Raw genomic sequence first — 17,482 nt, 5'->3', positions numbered from 1 at the left:
CGTTAGTTCTCTAATCCCTAGTTTATCCTCCTTTTGAACCTTTGCACAAATGCAATCTAAAATTCCTCTCGTGGAAAACCTTGTTTCTCGTGGCTGTCTCCTCAGCCAGGAGAATTTCAGAGATTCAAGCTTTATCCTGTAAACCTCCTTATGTAATCTTTCATAAAGACAGTTTCCTTGAGAACTAATCCTTCCTTTTTACCTAAGGTAGTTTCAGAATCCAACCTTAACCAGACTATTCAGCTTCCAGTCTTCTTTTCCAATTATTCTAACAAAGGTGAATATTACTTTCATTTATTGGATGCACACGGACAACTCTTCTTCTATTTACACAGGATAAAAGAATTCAGAAAATCAGATTAGTTGTTTGTTTCCTTTACTTCAGTGGCAAAAGGGAAACCATTGTCCAACATTACCCTGGCTGCTAAGTGGCTAAAGGATTTATTACCTTAGTCCATAACAAAAGGAATGTACTGCTACAAAGGCCTGTTAAGACACACACCACCAGAGCAATAGCCACATCTACAGTGTTTCATTCCAAGGTTTCCTTAGATGATATTTACACAGTGGCTATATGGGCTTCTTTACATACCTCTACTACTCATTACAAACTGGATCTGGTCTCTAGGGGAAGGACATCCTTTGGCTCGATGGTCCTCAGGAATATTCTTCCATGAGACCTCCCAAGATTCAGGTAGCTGGGGATTCTGTGCCACTGTCAAGGACTATGTGAAGATTGACAACTCAGATGGAATGTTATGGTAAGAAATAACTTATTTTTAAAGCAGACTATCTCTAGATGGTTGTCATACTGTATTTCTGTTTGTTGTGCCCATCACAAATAAACACAATTCCAGGCAGGGTCAAGGTACACTCTTCTAGGGCCTTGGCTTCATTGGTGTCTTTTTGGAAATGGTTGGACTCTGGAAGTATTCTAGAAGCAGCAACTTGGTCCTCTGTACATACTTTTACAAAGCACTACAATCTTTATTCCTTCTTCAGGTCTAGAGCAGGCTTTGCTAGAACAATTCTCCAGTTGTGGAAGTAAGTTTACCATAACAGTAGATGTTTGAATGATCACTGCTGCAGTAGTCATTCCCTCCTTGTGTTACCCTTATTTTGGTATATTTTTTTTTGTCAGGGTATAGACATTGATTTTTATTTACCTAACATTATCCTCTTTCAGGACTCTAGCCTCCCTCTTTCAGTTGGCATGAAAACTCTGAAGGACTTTATACCCAAACCATTGATTTTTTACAGCTCTCTTCCAGCTGTCAATGGTCTGGGTGTGTGTAAGGTGTCCTTAAGCTCTGTAAGCTGGCCAGCAGTTATATCCTATACAGGATATAACCCATATAACTAAAGCTACTGCAGAAGCGACTATTTGAACATCTACTGTTATGGGAAGTTTACTTACACAACTGTACCGTTCTATTGTTTTGAATTTTGTATGACATTTTACAGGAGTAGTATGTCATGAAAGCACTCTTCTGAGTTAATTCACTGTAAATCACAACCTCAGTAAAACCTTTTGTTTTCAATATACTATTACTCTTCTGCTTTCTCTGTTTTTTTTCATGTTTATATTCATTTTGCTCACCATTAGATCTGGATTATTAAGTAATGCTATATTGAAGGTGTAGATGTAGAACTTAAATATACAAGTTACTATTTCTACTTAGGGACTTTTTGTATTACTGAAATTGAACACAGTTGAAAAAAAATCTGTTTAGGACTTTCTTTCAAATGTTCTGTTTCTTAATAATTAGGGAGGGTTTCTGTTTGTTTTATAGCGGTATATTTAATGAGGTTCATAGGTTCATAGGTTCATAGGTTCATACTAGGCTATCTGCCCGAGGGCATTTACAAGCCTAGCCCATAGTTTTGTGGCTTACGCCACCCCTTTAGTATGGGGAGCTATACCCATTATTTTGCTGTGCCTCTGTTGAGCAGTGACACTGAGGTAATCCCTGGGGTATATCTGCGATCTCCCATCCATTGGTCAAGATTTCTCTTGAACAAGGCCAGCGAGGTGCTCTGCCTCACATATACCGGGATTTTATTCCACAGCATAGGGAGTCTTTGGGTGATGAATCTATCCCTCCAGCACGTCCTATTAATAGCCGTGTCGAGGTTTAAGTCTCCCGCCCTTGTGGCTCTGATGGATCTAGATTTTTGAGGTGAAGCATATTCATCAAATCTGGGTTTGACATGGCCTTGTATGTTAGGCAAAGGTCACCTCTGAGCAAGCGGTAAGCGACTGAATAGAGCTGGAGTTCTTTCAGTCGGGCAGCATAGGACAGATGTTTGAGACCCTTTATCCTTTTGGTGAGGAACTTTTGTGGCCTCTCCAGCTGCTGCAAGTGTCGGGTCAGATACATTCCGAATGGGGCATTGTACTCAATCATTGGTCTGATGAGTGATGAGTATAGGGAGACTATGACCTCCCTTGATCTAGATGAGAATCCCTTCATGATAAGGTGGGCAATGTAGAAGGTCTTCCTAACTACTTTAGCTACATGGGTGTCGAATGACAGACTACTATCAACCTGGGTCCCCAGGTCCCTGATAACTTCTTCTGTACTCAGTGGATTGCCACCTATTTGGTAGCTAGGGGTAACCTTGTTTTTCCCGAAGGGTATGACTATGCATTTTTGGCATTTAACTTTAGGCCATGGCTCTGGCACCAGTTATCCGTTTCTGTGAGACCCTTCTGAAGGATATCTGTGTCAGATGTGTTTTCTACTATGGCGCCAGTTTGCAGTCATCTGCAAACTTTGTCAGCCATAACCCTCCTGTGTTTGCTTGTACTTGGAAAAGTAGATGCCAAACAAGAGTGGGCCCAGGACTGAGCCCTGTGGTACACCACTTGTGACAGGCTTTGAGTCTGACATGGCGCCAGCAACTCTGACCCTGTGGGTTCTGTCACTCAGCCAGTTTGCAACCCATCTTGTGATGTATGGGTTAACATTTAAGCTGATGAGTTTTTCAATGATACCCGAGTGGGGTATTGTATCAAAGGCCTTCGCCAGATCGAGGTAGGCTGTATGGACTGCCTTTCCCTCATCAATGGCTTTGGTGACTGTTTCAAAAGTCAACCAAGTTTAGAAGGCATGATCTGCCTTTGACAAAGCCAAACTGGGATGGATCCAAAGTCTGCAAATTCCCTATGTCTTTATTTATGAGGTCCATTATGATCCTCTCCATGGCTTTGCAGATAAGGCTTGTCAAGCTAATGGGCCGGTAATTTCCAGGGTCGGTGGAGGCACCGCCTTTGTGAAGTGGGACCACAGTTGCAGTGCGCCACTCCCTGCGTCGGTATCCAGAGGTAAGACTATGATTAAACAGCTGTCCTAGCTGTGGGTTTAATTCCTCATTGAGTTCGTGGAGCACACAGCCGGGGACACCATCAGGTCCCATGGATGCTGTGTTTTTTGCTTTGGAGAGAGCAGTTCTCACTTGGGCGTTGGAGATGTTTGGGGGGCTGCAATCGCTTGGTATAGATATCTCTCCTTTTGTGGGGGGGGGAGAAGTTTGCACTGAACCTGTCAGCCAGTATGTTGGCAATGTCTGTAGGATCAGTAATCTTCACATCATTTTGAACTAGTTCTGAGCATATCTGGGAGTTTCCTCCCAGGTTTCTAACATAGCTAAAGAAGGCCTTATGATTGTCTTTTGAGTCTTTAGCTATTTTTCTCTCAAAATTTGCTTTGGATGATTTTATGAGAGCTCTTAGTTTTTTACTTATAGTGATCAAGGGTGTCTTACCTTTTAAGGATTTTGCTCTATCTTGTAGTAGCTTCCTCCTTTTGTTGTAGAGTTTGTTTATGGCTGGGGTCCACCAGAGTGGACGCTTGCCTTTGGTACAAAGAGTCTTTGTTTTGCTTGGGATTGCCTTATCCATGCAGTCCTGCAGGTGCTGGTAGAAGGCATTTGTAAGTGATTCAGCGGCTTGAGTACTGTTTTCCGTCGGCTCGGGGCCTTAAAGGAGACCACACTAGTCTTTAGAAGTGTGAAGTCGGCTTTCGAGAAGTTCTTTACTGTGGTCTTTTTATTTCAGGTGGGGTGGGATGAGGACCTCCAGCGAGATTAGTTTGTGATCTGATCTCACCAGTGAGGGGTATACTTCCGGTGTTGAACATTGTGCTCCCATGTTCGTGATGATGAGATCAAGTATGTTTTCTCCTCTTGTGGGGATGGTGACTAGTTGTTCCATGGCATTTGAGTTTATGAATTCCAGGAACATTTGGGCTAGGGTGTTTGGGCTTGAGTAGTGTTCCCAGTCTATATTAGGGTAATTGAAGTCACCTAGTATGATGGTGTTTGGTGATACATTTATCCCCTCTAGTGTTTTCAGGAAGGCCATGTGAGGTTCCTGAGTTTGTGAGGGTGGCCTGTAACATGCTACAATTTGCAGAGCAGTCTTGCCTATGGTTAATTGCACCTGGATGGTCTCCGATGCATCGTGCGTTGCCACCAGTCTTGAGGTGTGTGATGAATATGGATACCCCCCCTCCTTTCTTGGTATTGTCCGGATTTTGGGTCCGGAACGCATGATAAAAGAGGTAAAACCTGATAGTGCTGGGGTGCTCTCAGGAGCCTTGAACCAGGTTTCTGTCACTGCACAGACATCGATGTTCTCCATACTGAGAAGGGCCTCGAGTGCGTGTATTTTGAGATTTAGACTTCTGGCATTGAGCAGCATTACCCTTAGTTTTTTTCCTTTTTTGTGTTCTAGGGTGGTAGGTTTAGAATTTGAGCCTTGCCTAAAAAAGGCACTATGGGGGTGGCAAGAGCCTTTGCCAATATCCGGAATCCCAGGGGGTGACAGGTGCAAGCCGTCCCTTGCGAAGCAGCGTGGCTTGTCCAGCATGTCATCCCAGGCAGACAGACATTGGATCCCCTTTGAATGACACCAGAGTTTAAGCCAATTGTTAAAGCTGATCATCTTATCTCTGTATTGTGGCATCATTCTTGGTGAAGGTAGGATACTGCTCAAGGTCAGGGTCATACCTGCCTGGGCTACATAATCAGAGAGCTCCTCAATGTCTCTTTTCATGTAGTCCAAGGAGGTGCGTCTCAGGTTGTTTACACCAGCGTGGACAATGACTGAGTCATATTTGTACCTGCTGTTGAGAGACCTGAGTGCTTGCGTTATGTGGCGGATTCTAGCGCCCGACAGGCAGCTTACTGTGACCTTCTCCTTACTCAGTCTGGTGAGCGGGACGTCAGTGTGTCTGACTATGGAGTCACCAATGACTAGTGTGTCTGGCATTGTGTTTGGCCTTAAGGGCTGTGACTGTTTGACACTCTGACTGTGAGGTCTATGTGTTGCAGGTGTTGTGTTCTGAGGTGGTGGTTGTTTGGGTGTCTGCTTTGGTGGCCTCTGCTGTTTTGGTAGATTTTTGATCAGAGCCGAGTATGTCTTTGTGTGTTTATGTGTATGATTTGAGGTTGTGATGGTACTATGTGAGACTGGGTCGATAGTGTGTGTGGTAACCTTCTCCTCCTGACTGGTCTTGCCAGTCCTATGTTGAGAGAGCTCAGCCTCCAGTTTGGCCGTATAGTTGCATCTCTCGCATGTATTTGTGTTTTGTGGGAGGAGGAGAGGGTTGTCTGTGTACATGAGGCAATTGTAACATTGCCTCAATATTCCCAGGTTCACCAGCTGAGCAGGAGAGGACACTAGCAACTGATCCCTCGACATGCTAGAAGGACTAGACAAAAAAACTTTAAAAGAGATTCCGGGGGACGTGAGTGACCGAGAAATGGGGGTTTGCCTTTTTGGGGTGCTATCTATAAGAGTGCCGTATCAAGGTAATAAGTACTGTAGGAGCAAGTGCTAGGTTTAACAGATAGAGAAAAGTCTACTTGGAGTCAAGTAGAGATGATCTTTTTGGGTATTAGAGAAAGTGCTAGTAACAGGGATGCTTAAAGGTAAGATTGAAAAGAATGCACTCTGCAGTGTGCACTAGAGAAGTTAGATATGAAAGTAGGTAACTTGAGTTTTACCTGTTTAAAAAGTTAAGGTTTAGTGGAGAGTTACTATTTTTAAAACAGCAAGATGGACCGAAAGGGGTGGTTACTTTTGTATTTTGGTACTATGAAATACTGTAGGATGGCCAATAAATTTAAATAATTGAAGGGGTGGGATTTCAAAAGTGATGGTTTTGTGATCATTTTATAGGAAGGTATTTTGTATTCTGGGGTACACACAGGAGCATTAAATTTAATCCACAGGGAGAAAAAAACTTTAGGACAGTAGCTAAATAAATGTACAGCATAACATGATCAGCTCATTGATGTCTTTCAAAATTTAAGCTAAAGGCTTATGTATTTGGCAAAGCATTTTCTTTGTAGCTTTCATTATTAATGCCTACCCTGATCAGTATGAACACTGATAGTTACTATGGAGCTCAAAGGAGGATCAGAGTAATTTTGCAGAACAAAATATGCTAAATATAGCAGTTCAGACAGCAGACTATTGTCACATTATTTTTCCAAAGTTTTTTTGCCCTACCTCTTTGAAACAGAACTGCACTGCAGATATAGGCTGGAAAAACAAGAAAGACATAATCAGTTCTTTATTTGTATTCCTAGTGATACTCTGCCCAAGAACATATAAAAAGAACAAACAGAATAAATGATCTTTTACATGAGGTTATAGAGATGACTTTTTATGGGCAATACATTTTTAATGACACATTGAGAATAATCAGAACAAAATTCAAGCTCTTTATGGCATGACACGTGTAGTTTTCTCTTTATAGAATTAAATATGCACACACAGACGTGTACACAGATACACACCCAGACACACAGACACACATACACAGACAGACAGACAGACACACACACACATGCACACATGCACACGCACACACACATGCACACACACACGCACACACTCACTCATACTTACTCACACTCATTTCCACAGCTGTTTTGAATCTGTGATCTCAATCTTACCAGCTGGTCAGCTGCTCCATGGTGTAGAAGCATAAAGGCCTGACTGCATATCAGATGACCTGAGATGAAATATTGGCCCAGGTGTCTGTAGGAGCTAACATGGGAGGATTCCTGTGAATGACCACTGATTACGCCTCATCCAGGGGGAGGTAGGTGGCTCTGGCTCACCACCTGTGTGACACTTGGTGGGAGCAATAGGTATACTTTGAGATGAGGAGAACCCTTGCAGGGCAGCTTTAGCAGAGTTAGAAAGAGACACTGTATGGGAGGGGGTGCTTGGCCAGGGGATTGGGTAGACCACCAGCAGGAACAGCAATGCTGACCCTCTTCCGACCACTTGATTTTTGCAGTGAGCAACTGAGCTCATGGGAATTCTCAGGCAGGAATAAATGCTCTCTGGAATTCTTGCCTGCCTGGGAATCCCAGCTATTGTGCCAGTAGAACAAATGGCTTGACTGGGTGCTGGTAGAGGAGCTACTGAGCCCCGTTCTGCAGAGTTGCAAAAAAAAAAAAAATCTTATCAGTTATTCAGCACACCCCACCCACACTCACATCTGTTATGATGCTTATAGAGTTTCTACTTTATGTTACAGCACAAATAATACTTATGACTGTTGTTTTCTGCATTTCTTTTTTTCTGTGCTCTTTTTGTACCCAGGCCTATCAACAATAAAGTCTCCTGAAACCAGACCCAACTCATGAATCTTCCCACATGAGGAATGTAACAAGTACAGTAAGGATGAGCTGTCCATAGGGATCACAAGGGTTCTTAGTGTCTGTGTGGCCACACTATCCCACATCTGCCCTCCTAGCTCTCAGACATGAAACTACTCAGCTCCAACCCAGTCAGTCAGCAGTTGACATTATATTGACTACCAGATAAGGAGGCTTTTTCCTGTAAGGCCCTCACCTCATAATGGTATTGGCAGCATCTGTGTCATCATAGGGATTTCCTATACTATACAGTGTGTATGTTCCTTTACATCTGTTGACAGGGGCTACCATCATTAGCTGTGGAAGGAACAACCCTCATCCTTCTGAGTAATGGTATGTGTTTTTTCAACCTTTTATTTAAAAGGAGCACATTGGCTGGGCAGGAAACCACTATATAATCCTCCTCTGGCTAAACTATATGCCATTCACTTGCATCCTTTCCCTACTCACCCCCTCCAGTGCCCAAAATGCTACTCAAACTTGGGTCTTGTGGGCCATAGTCTTGATTTTATCCATCTGAGTCACACAGTCAGGATGTTCCCTACCATTCTAGTAAGATTTGTAAAGATTCAAAAGATTTAACTTGTCGGATAAGTTGTATAGTATTGTAATCAATAACATTGGGCCTGCTATCTTGTCAGTGCCTTTGAGGTTACCTCTCCCTATTTTGCATAGCTTTGGAAGAAATTCTTTGTCTTGTAGCATGATTTTGATTGCACTGATATTGGAGAATATATTTGACATTATTTTAACTATTGTATTCCTTATATTTAGCTCTTATTTAATCCAGTCTTGGCAGATGTTTACTTAGCACATACCTGATTGCACCACTGGGTTAGTCCGCTTTGAGCATGCTCAGACCGATTGCCTCATGCAAAGTGTTGCTCCCCCGCATCAGTTTGGTTCTGTACCCCCACATCACTCTTCTTCTGTGTGATCCTCATTCACTTAATACATAACTATAGCCCTGCCCCATAATTTACTTTAAATAATAACCAATATAGTGTACAAAACACTAATTAATGAAGTAATAATACTACCCTGTATAAATTAAATTTTTTAGTACAAGAATACCTACTTGAAAAGAAAGTGTAAGCAATCAAATTTGTCATTCAAAAAATTCTTGTTTTCTTAAACTGATCTGAAGACAGGTAATATCTATACTTATATAATCAAAAACACTGTTGCATGTAATGCTCCCTCCATTTTACCAATAAAAGTGCAGTTTAGTAAACCGTGCAAATAAAAACTATAAAGCAGTAAAATACATAACCTTGACCTTTTATTACAGTTTCTAGTAATTTATTTCACTGTCATGTCAATTTAAATACCTCCAAAACACAATTCTGACACACTAATGATTTTTTTGCAAATTACCATAAATGGGCATGTTAGCTTTTACACAACTGTATTAAAGTAGGTCCTACCTGGAATTTGAATCACAAAAATCAGAATACAGTAGATAATTGATAACACATTAAATTTTTTTCACTTAATCCATTCTCCAAATGATGTTAGAGAATAAATCTGTCACTGTTTTCTGAGTTAGACTGTAACAGATCTGTGATGTGCCCGTAAGCCTTATAGAACCTGTAGCAGTTAAAGTAAAATATGTGATTGAGTCTGCAATGACTCTGTTTAGTAACATGGAAAATATGAGAACTTGTAATCTTTTTCTAGGCAACATATAAAAAAGTATATAAAGTTTATAACTAAAGTTTTAGCTACCTACAACTGGGAAATCCAGCAATTTTACATGAGATATGGAAAGTATAGCAGGCATGTAAAATAGAAACTGTTCTGCCTGTGATTAAAATGAATTATGACTATTCCTAAGCCAGGAAGCTAAAAGTTGTAAAAGTACAATCAAAAATTCTGCAAGAAGATAGCTAGCCAGGAGAAGGAAAACAAATTAATTAGCTGGCAAATATGACACTCTGCTTAATTGCATCTCTGGTGCCTATATGGGAAAGATGGCACATTGCTGTGTAAACTTCGCAGTCAGGGGAGAACTACCCTGGAGCTTGTTGTGCACAGATATGTGAGCTTATTAACTGCATTTATATCACTGCTTTGCTGTCTTCTGGAAATTCAACCACTGTAGCTTAGGGATCAGTAATTTCTTTTAGTTTAAAAATAGCCAGAAAATGCATAGCAGTAGACAGATCTTTTCCTTTCTAGCAATCTGTTTGTTTAAGGCACATATGTTCTTTTTGTTTTTTTGTAGTTTGTATTTATCTGTACATTTAACTGCTAACTGTACTACTTAACTCATTACTTCTTAAGTCAATTATTTTTATTTATTCACTTTAAAGAAAATTATGGTTGATCATCTCTCTACTTATTAATTAATTGGAAGATAGTATGTATTGCTAAATGGCAAGCTGCTGACATCCACCTGTAATTGGCCAGAGTGCTTTGCTTCTTCTTCTTCTTCTTCTTCTCCTTTCGGCTTTTCCCGGTTAGGGGTCACCACAGTGGATCCTCTATCCACTCATGATTGACAGTGGAGTTTTATGGTGTCGCCAGCCCGGCACCCAACCTTCCACAGAAGGCACACACATTCACACACTCACACCTAGGGCCAATTTAGAGTGTCCAATCCACCTACTGCATGTCTTTGGGATGTGGGAGGAAACCAGAGCACCCGGAGGAAACCCACATGACCACAGGGAGGACATGCAGACTCCATTCACTCCTATTTCTGTTTGCAATTTTTTGACTTATGAACAGTAGACCAAAAACTGGGAGTTCCCAAATCAGTTAAGCTTGGATGCTAGGAGTTCACTAACTTGGGCCAGAAGAGAAGGCTGCAGTGTTGGAGAATATTATCAGCCTTCCCATGAAATTAATTTGTTTGTGAGAGTATATGAATCTGGTTTATGTATTGTTACTGCTGTCCAATGAGCACTGAAAGGCACTAAAACCCAGACAGAGTGGTTTGGAGAGCTAGGGCAAAGACACAGCTTACTGGGGTATTCAGTATGAAAGAAAATGGTAACACTAACACCACAATGCAGATAAAAGATTTATTTCACAAACAAACACTAGTACTTAGACTTTCACCATAAGGCTTCATAAGGCAAATTACCATCAGTCTTATTTAAATACACATTCATGATCTTTTCACACCAATGGAACAGCAACTTAAACAAGAGTTAATAAATGAATACATTGACTTTGCTAATAAGGTGGAACTAAATCATCATTATACCATGACCCCCCATTAATATTCCAAAACGTGCACGCTGATTGGCCAGCGTGCACGTTGTAAATCGACTTATACTAATGGAAAAAGGTCCGGTCACCCGGACTTTTTCCATTAGTATAAGTCTCTTTTAAAACACTGTCTCACTATGTTAAAAGAGTTTAACATAGTGACACAGGTTTAAAAAAAGCAACGGAGATCTCCGTTACTTTTTTTAAAGCTGTCTCACTATGTTAAACTCCTTTAACATAGCGACACAGTGTGTAAAAAGCAATGGAGATCTTGCTTTCTCCATTGCTTTTTTTTTAAACCTGTCTCGCTATGTTAAATGGGTTTAACATAGCGAGACAGCTTTAAAATAAGCAACGGAGAGCAAGAAATGAAAAATTAGAAGGGATGTGAATGATTTTAATAGTGGTAATGTGTTTAACATTACCAGGCAATCTTTTCACTCTAATGAGAACATGCATGAGAGACCTGAGTGGGTACAGAAAAATAAATCAAATTTGCAGTCTGATCTGAATACGGCGAATCAGCAAAAATGCCTATCATGGAGAAATGGTGACGTTGGAACCACTTCTACAAAGACGTCAGAAACAGCTACACATACAGCCGTTAGTGCTACTGCAGCTTCATATAGTACATCAATTGACTCAGTGGCATCTAATTTAACTTCTAATTCTCAGTCAAAGGTAGCAACACAACCACAGTAAAAACACTATGCTGCTCCGGAACAATAAAGGCTGTCCTTTTACCACGAACCAATACTGCTGTTGCAGTCACAGGGAAAATAACGATGTTCCAACGAATAGTTTAAATAATTTAATGAAAAAATATTGTAAAAACAGAAAAAAGAAAAACAGAAAAAATATTGTAAAAACAGAAAATATTTTTTCATTAAACTATTTAAATTATTCGTTGGAACATCGTTTTTTTTCCTGTGACTGCAACAGCAGTATTGGTTCGTGGTAAAAGGACAGCCTTTATTGTTCCGGAGCAGCATAGTGTTTTTAACTTCTAATTCTGTCACCATTGGAGATGCTAATGTAATTTTGGCATTAGACCCTTTGGATACTCCCATTCTGTTGGTACCCTTTACCGAAAGAAAAATGGAGCTATCATTCCAGTCGGGGTCGGAGTCGAGTAAGATCCGCCAACTATCAGATGAATGCACGGAGCCAAAACAGATAAATTATGGTACTGTATTTAATCTTTCTCACTACAATTTAACGGACAATGAACTTAACTTATCGGATAAAGGTTTATCCTTTATTCCGAGACAACTGACGGACATTTCAGATGTTCTTTTGAGTGTGAAAATGTTCATTAGAAATTTAAATTTAAAGTTGATTTATGGCTTTGAACAATGAGATACTAGTTCAACTGAATCCAGTATTAACAGAAAAAGTATGTTTGTGCCTATTAATAATCCTCTGATAGCAGCCTTTGAAGAAACTGTTATTAATGAAATATATGATCTTTATTTTCATGGTAAAGGATGTTACTCTGACAACAGTTATATGGAAGCTATTAAATCTCTTTTAACTAATGAGAACATTGTTATATAACAAGCGGATAAGGGTGGGGGTATTGTTCTAAATACAGATGATTACAATAGTGGAATGTTAAAATGATTAGATTCAGATGATTATGTGGAATTGAATGCCATGGATTTGTGTGAACTCTCATATTTATGATATACATTTAAATGGTCAGATATCATTAGAATTGTTACAATTTTTTATGTACAACATCCAAGAACCCCTTTTATCTATGGCATTCGTAAAATACACAAATCTCTATTAACCCCCTCCTAAGGCCTGTAGTCTCTGCATCAGGGTGGATCACCGAACCTATATCAAAGTATGTTGACACGCAGTTGAGGAATGCTTTAAGTTATTCTTCTACTATTATTAAGGATATGCCTAATTTTTTAGAACAGCTATTCTTGTGGTTTGAAAATCATGATATTTCTACTTGTTATTTTGTTACTTTGGATGTTGATAGCTTATTTACATAAATTCCAAATGATATAGATATATATTCCATAAGAGATTTCCTTGTGCCATTGTCTATTTTTGATTCTACTGAGATTGAAACATTATGTGCACTTATAGATTTGATTTTGAATAATAATGTATTTTAATTCCAGGACACAGTATATAAACATTGTCGAGGGGTAGCAATGGGAACACCGATGGCCAATGACTATGCTAATTTGATTGTAAACAAGTGGGAAAATGAATATGTGCTTGATGATCAGAAAACTAGATTTAGTAATAATATACTACTATACAAACATTTTGTAGATGATCTGTTCCTTACTTGGGATAGATCTATTTCAGACTTCCATGAGTTTGTTGATTATTTACATTCTAGTAGTGATTTTTTAAAATTTAAATATAACATTAATTATAAATGTGTTGAATTTCTTGATGTGCAGCTTTTTAAAAAAATGGATGATACCATGGGAACTACTTTATTTAAGAAACCTGTTAAGAAAAATAGTTATTTACACAAGAGTAGTATGCACCCCCCCCCCATATCTTTAATAATATTGTAAAAAATCAGTTTAGACGTGTTGCACAGTTAAATACGGATTCTGATCAGATGAATGAACAACTTAATACAATGACAAATGACTTTATGGATACAGGATACAATAAAAGTACTGTCAATAAGTTAACAGTAGAAATGAAACAAGAACTGGATAAAACCATATTTCCTGTTTTCTCTGAAGGTTATATAAAACATCATAATGGGAACAGTAGTACTTCTAATAAACATAAAAATAATATTAAAGGTGTATTTAAATGGATTCTACCATATGATGCCAATACTAAGAAAATATCATCAGAAAACATTGGTATATGATGAGTCATATACCCACCTTTAAAAATTTGTCATTAGAACAACTGTCCTTTGGCTATAAAAATCAAGCTAACTTAAAACTTCAGCTATGTTATAAAGAACAAACGAAATACCGGGACAATAGTATGATACAGAAGTGTGGCACTCAAAAATGTTTTAATTGTAATTTTTGTAAACATATTTTTAATGGAACTCTATTTAAACATCCTATTACATTAAAGAAATTTTATTTTAGGAGTCATGGTACATGCAATACCATGAATATACTTTATACAGCTATGTGCACACAATGTAATGCGTTTTATATAGGTAAAAGTAATAGAAAATTAAAGGATAGAATATGTGAATATTTATCTGAAATTAAAAGGAAAATGGACACTAATGCATTGTATCGACACATCCAGAACACAGACATGCCACATACTTTTAACTTCTGTATTTTGCAGAATATTTATAAACCTATTAGAGGGGGCGATTTGATTAATTACACTGAATTACAGGAGAATAAATGGATCCTACGATTTAGAGCGTACCAACATCCTGGTTTGAATGAGAGTTTTAGTTTAAAACCTGCTTTAAAAGAAATTAGAAATACATTTAATTTATAGTTTTCATGTTTTATTTTGATGTCACATGATTTTAATGAATGTGTATTTAAATAGGACTGATGGTAATATGTACTCATTTGCCTGACGAAGCCTTATGGTGAAAGTCTAAGTACTAGCATTTGTTTGTGAAATAAATCTTTTATCTGCATCGTGGTGTTGGTGTTACCATTTTTTTCTTTTGTTTGGACTTTTTGGATACACCAACTTTGTCTACGAGGTAATCCATTTTTGTTGTATTCAGCATGAAACCTATTCTTGCACATAAATGGTATAGTTTAATATCCAGAGCATCAGTGCATATTTTCTACATGCTCTTGAAGCCAAACTGCACTTCGTGAGTTTGTTCACTGACTCATATTTGTGTGCCTTTTTAAATACTTTAATCTGTTTAGTACCAGTGATGTGCCTTGAGAGACCATATCCCTTGTGGCCATCAGATTTTAGATTTATATAATGTATTTATGGGTATGATCCTATGATTGTGGCACCTCCTCAACATACTTTGCAGTTGTGTGTATATTGCAATTGGACTTATTTAGCCTGAAAAGCAGTTTTGTCACCAAACATATGTACCATTTCAGCCACAAGGTTAATGTGTAGAGGTATAGATTGCACAGCTGTTACTTTATTTTAGAGTTAGAATAGCTTAGGCAACAGGCGGAAAGGAGCTCTGAATAATATGCTAAGATGACAATTTCAAAGCTGACTAAGAAGTTTAAAATGGAAGAAGTTTTGCATGCCACTAGATCAAAAAACAAACAAACAAACAAGTAATCTCCGTGGTATCCCAGAACTCTCAAAACAACCCACTAAACAAATATAGTGGGTCCAAAAACAAAACAGTGTAATAGACCTCTCTGTGTGGAAGATTTTCAGTCCACATATCTTTAGTTAGTTACTGTATATTCATCACTATATATTAATTTATTAATCAGATCAGACTATATTATAAATATTATTATTATATTATAGATATTGTCTGATCTGATTAATATACAGTGATTAACTAGAGATATATGGACCGAAAATCTTCACACAGAAATGTTTCTTACACTGTTTTGCATGTCATTAGATCCAAACAGGACATGACATCAGTCTTGTGTGTGACTGGAATGCAGCCTCATAAATCCATGGGCAGCCTGACACCTGATGTAGGTGTGAGTAGCTTGCAGGAAAATGACAGTGCAATTCATCCCCAAATGACCTTGATAGCCAGTTGGAATTAAAATGACTTGGGACAGAGATTAAATGACTGAAGCTTGAAATGGCAGAGATAATAAAATAGCTTAAGGTGCAAAGAGCGACATTGAGAACAAGGAAAAGAGCGAGAAAAGCACTGCAAGCAGGACATTGCAGCACTGACCCATTGTTAAAGTCACATGAACACTGAAAGGAGAAAGGCCGACCCTGGATCAAGCTCAGCAACAAATTATTGATGGGCTACCTTTACAGCTTCATTTGGGTATTAGCAAGATGTGTAATTGACACTGAATTAGCCAGGTGCACTTACTGAAGTTTTTTAATGTTTCTTCTTATGGATAATGCAGTGTATGATGCCTCAACGTTAATTGATGCAGATTGTTTGAACTATGAAAAAGTTAAACAGTGTTTATTTGAATGTTGAACCTGATTCCTGAAGTGTATAGAAAGAAATATGGAGAGCATATAATAAAGGCAGATGCCAGTGTGAGTGATTATCTTGTAGAAATAAGTACTTACTTTCATAAGTGGTTGAGTGGATGTCAAGTCACTACATATGCCAGGTTAGTAAACCTTTTGGTGAGGGAATAAGCATTTAATACTCTGACTGAGTTCAGAAAAATTTGGTTGGCAGGCTAGAAGTATAACACTATTGAAGAGATGAGGAGAAAGAGGGACCATTATCTAACTGGCAGGTCACAACAGCACTAGAAGAGGGTAGCCAGTGCCATATATGGGAATACGGGGATCCATGGAGGCAGTTTAAGTCATCACAGCAGGTTCACCGGTTAAAGGGGTGGAAGCTATCAGGACTAGCTGAAGCTCAATTCTTGGGGTTAAATTTTTTTCATTTTAATCAAAGGTGGCATATATGGTACCAATATCCAGTGAGTCAAGGTGGGGAACAATAGTTGTAAGAGGAAGCAAACAGGGGTAGCTCTATAACAGTGGCACTTTTCCTGGATGAAATTGTTGCTGCAAACTTCCACAAGGAACTGCACTCTATCATTGTTCAGGAGAAAGACTGTTGCCAGGAAAGATAAAGCATCTGACATAGCTGTTGTTAAGATTACAGTGGTTAAAAGGGAGCTATACCTACCCGGACAGTTCATTCAAATTACATCCTTGGGAGGGACTCCTGTTCAGGTAGCATTAGCCATAGTTTACTTGGAGTGGGAAGAGAGGCAGGTGAACAAGCAGGTGACAGTGTTTGCTGATATACCAGTAGATATTTTAATAGAAATGATTTGATAATGCAGTGACTTGTCTACATGTGCTTGCATGTAACCAGGCAGGGAGGCAAGTGTATGGGGGAGGTGGCAGGGTGGAGACCAAATCATTTCCCACACCTCCAACCAAGACTGTTGATGTGGCTTTTTCATAGGGTCTAATTAGTAGCAAAGACCCTGAATCTGACCCACAGCTGTTGAAAGGTAGTAGGCTTCCCTTGAAAGGTATCAGTTCATGGGAAGAGTTAGTTCGTCAGAGGGGAGCTGGGGAGAGTCTTAAAAAAGAGTGGAGACAGGTTTAGGTCTTAGAATGTACATAACCAAACATGGTGGGTATGCAAAGAGGCTCCTCATACTTTTGGGTAGGGGGATTCCATATACTGAGACAAAAGGTTATTATACAGCAAATACACTCCTGAAGGAGGGCTAGATGAAGAAGTGATACAGCCTCCGATAGTACCAAAGACCTACAAAAGAGCAATTTTAGCTTTAGCCTGTCATATTCCCTTTAAGGCCATATGGGCAAAAGTGTACAAAAGAAGGCTTATGCAAAATTGCTGTTGCCACCAGGTATTGCCAAAGATGTGGTGGGGTACGCAAGTCATGTAAGCAGTATCAAAATGTTGGCAAGGCAGCATAAACCACACTTCTGTGACACCTTTACCTATTATTGAGAAACTGCT

The sequence above is a fragment of the Protopterus annectens genome, chromosome 2.part1 (genome assembly GCF_019279795.1).
Source record: "Protopterus annectens isolate FY-2018-M chromosome 2.part1, PAN1.0, whole genome shotgun sequence".
In the NCBI taxonomy this organism is placed as follows: Eukaryota; Metazoa; Chordata; order Ceratodontiformes; family Protopteridae; genus Protopterus; species Protopterus annectens.
Note: the sequence above shows the minus strand (reverse complement) of the source record.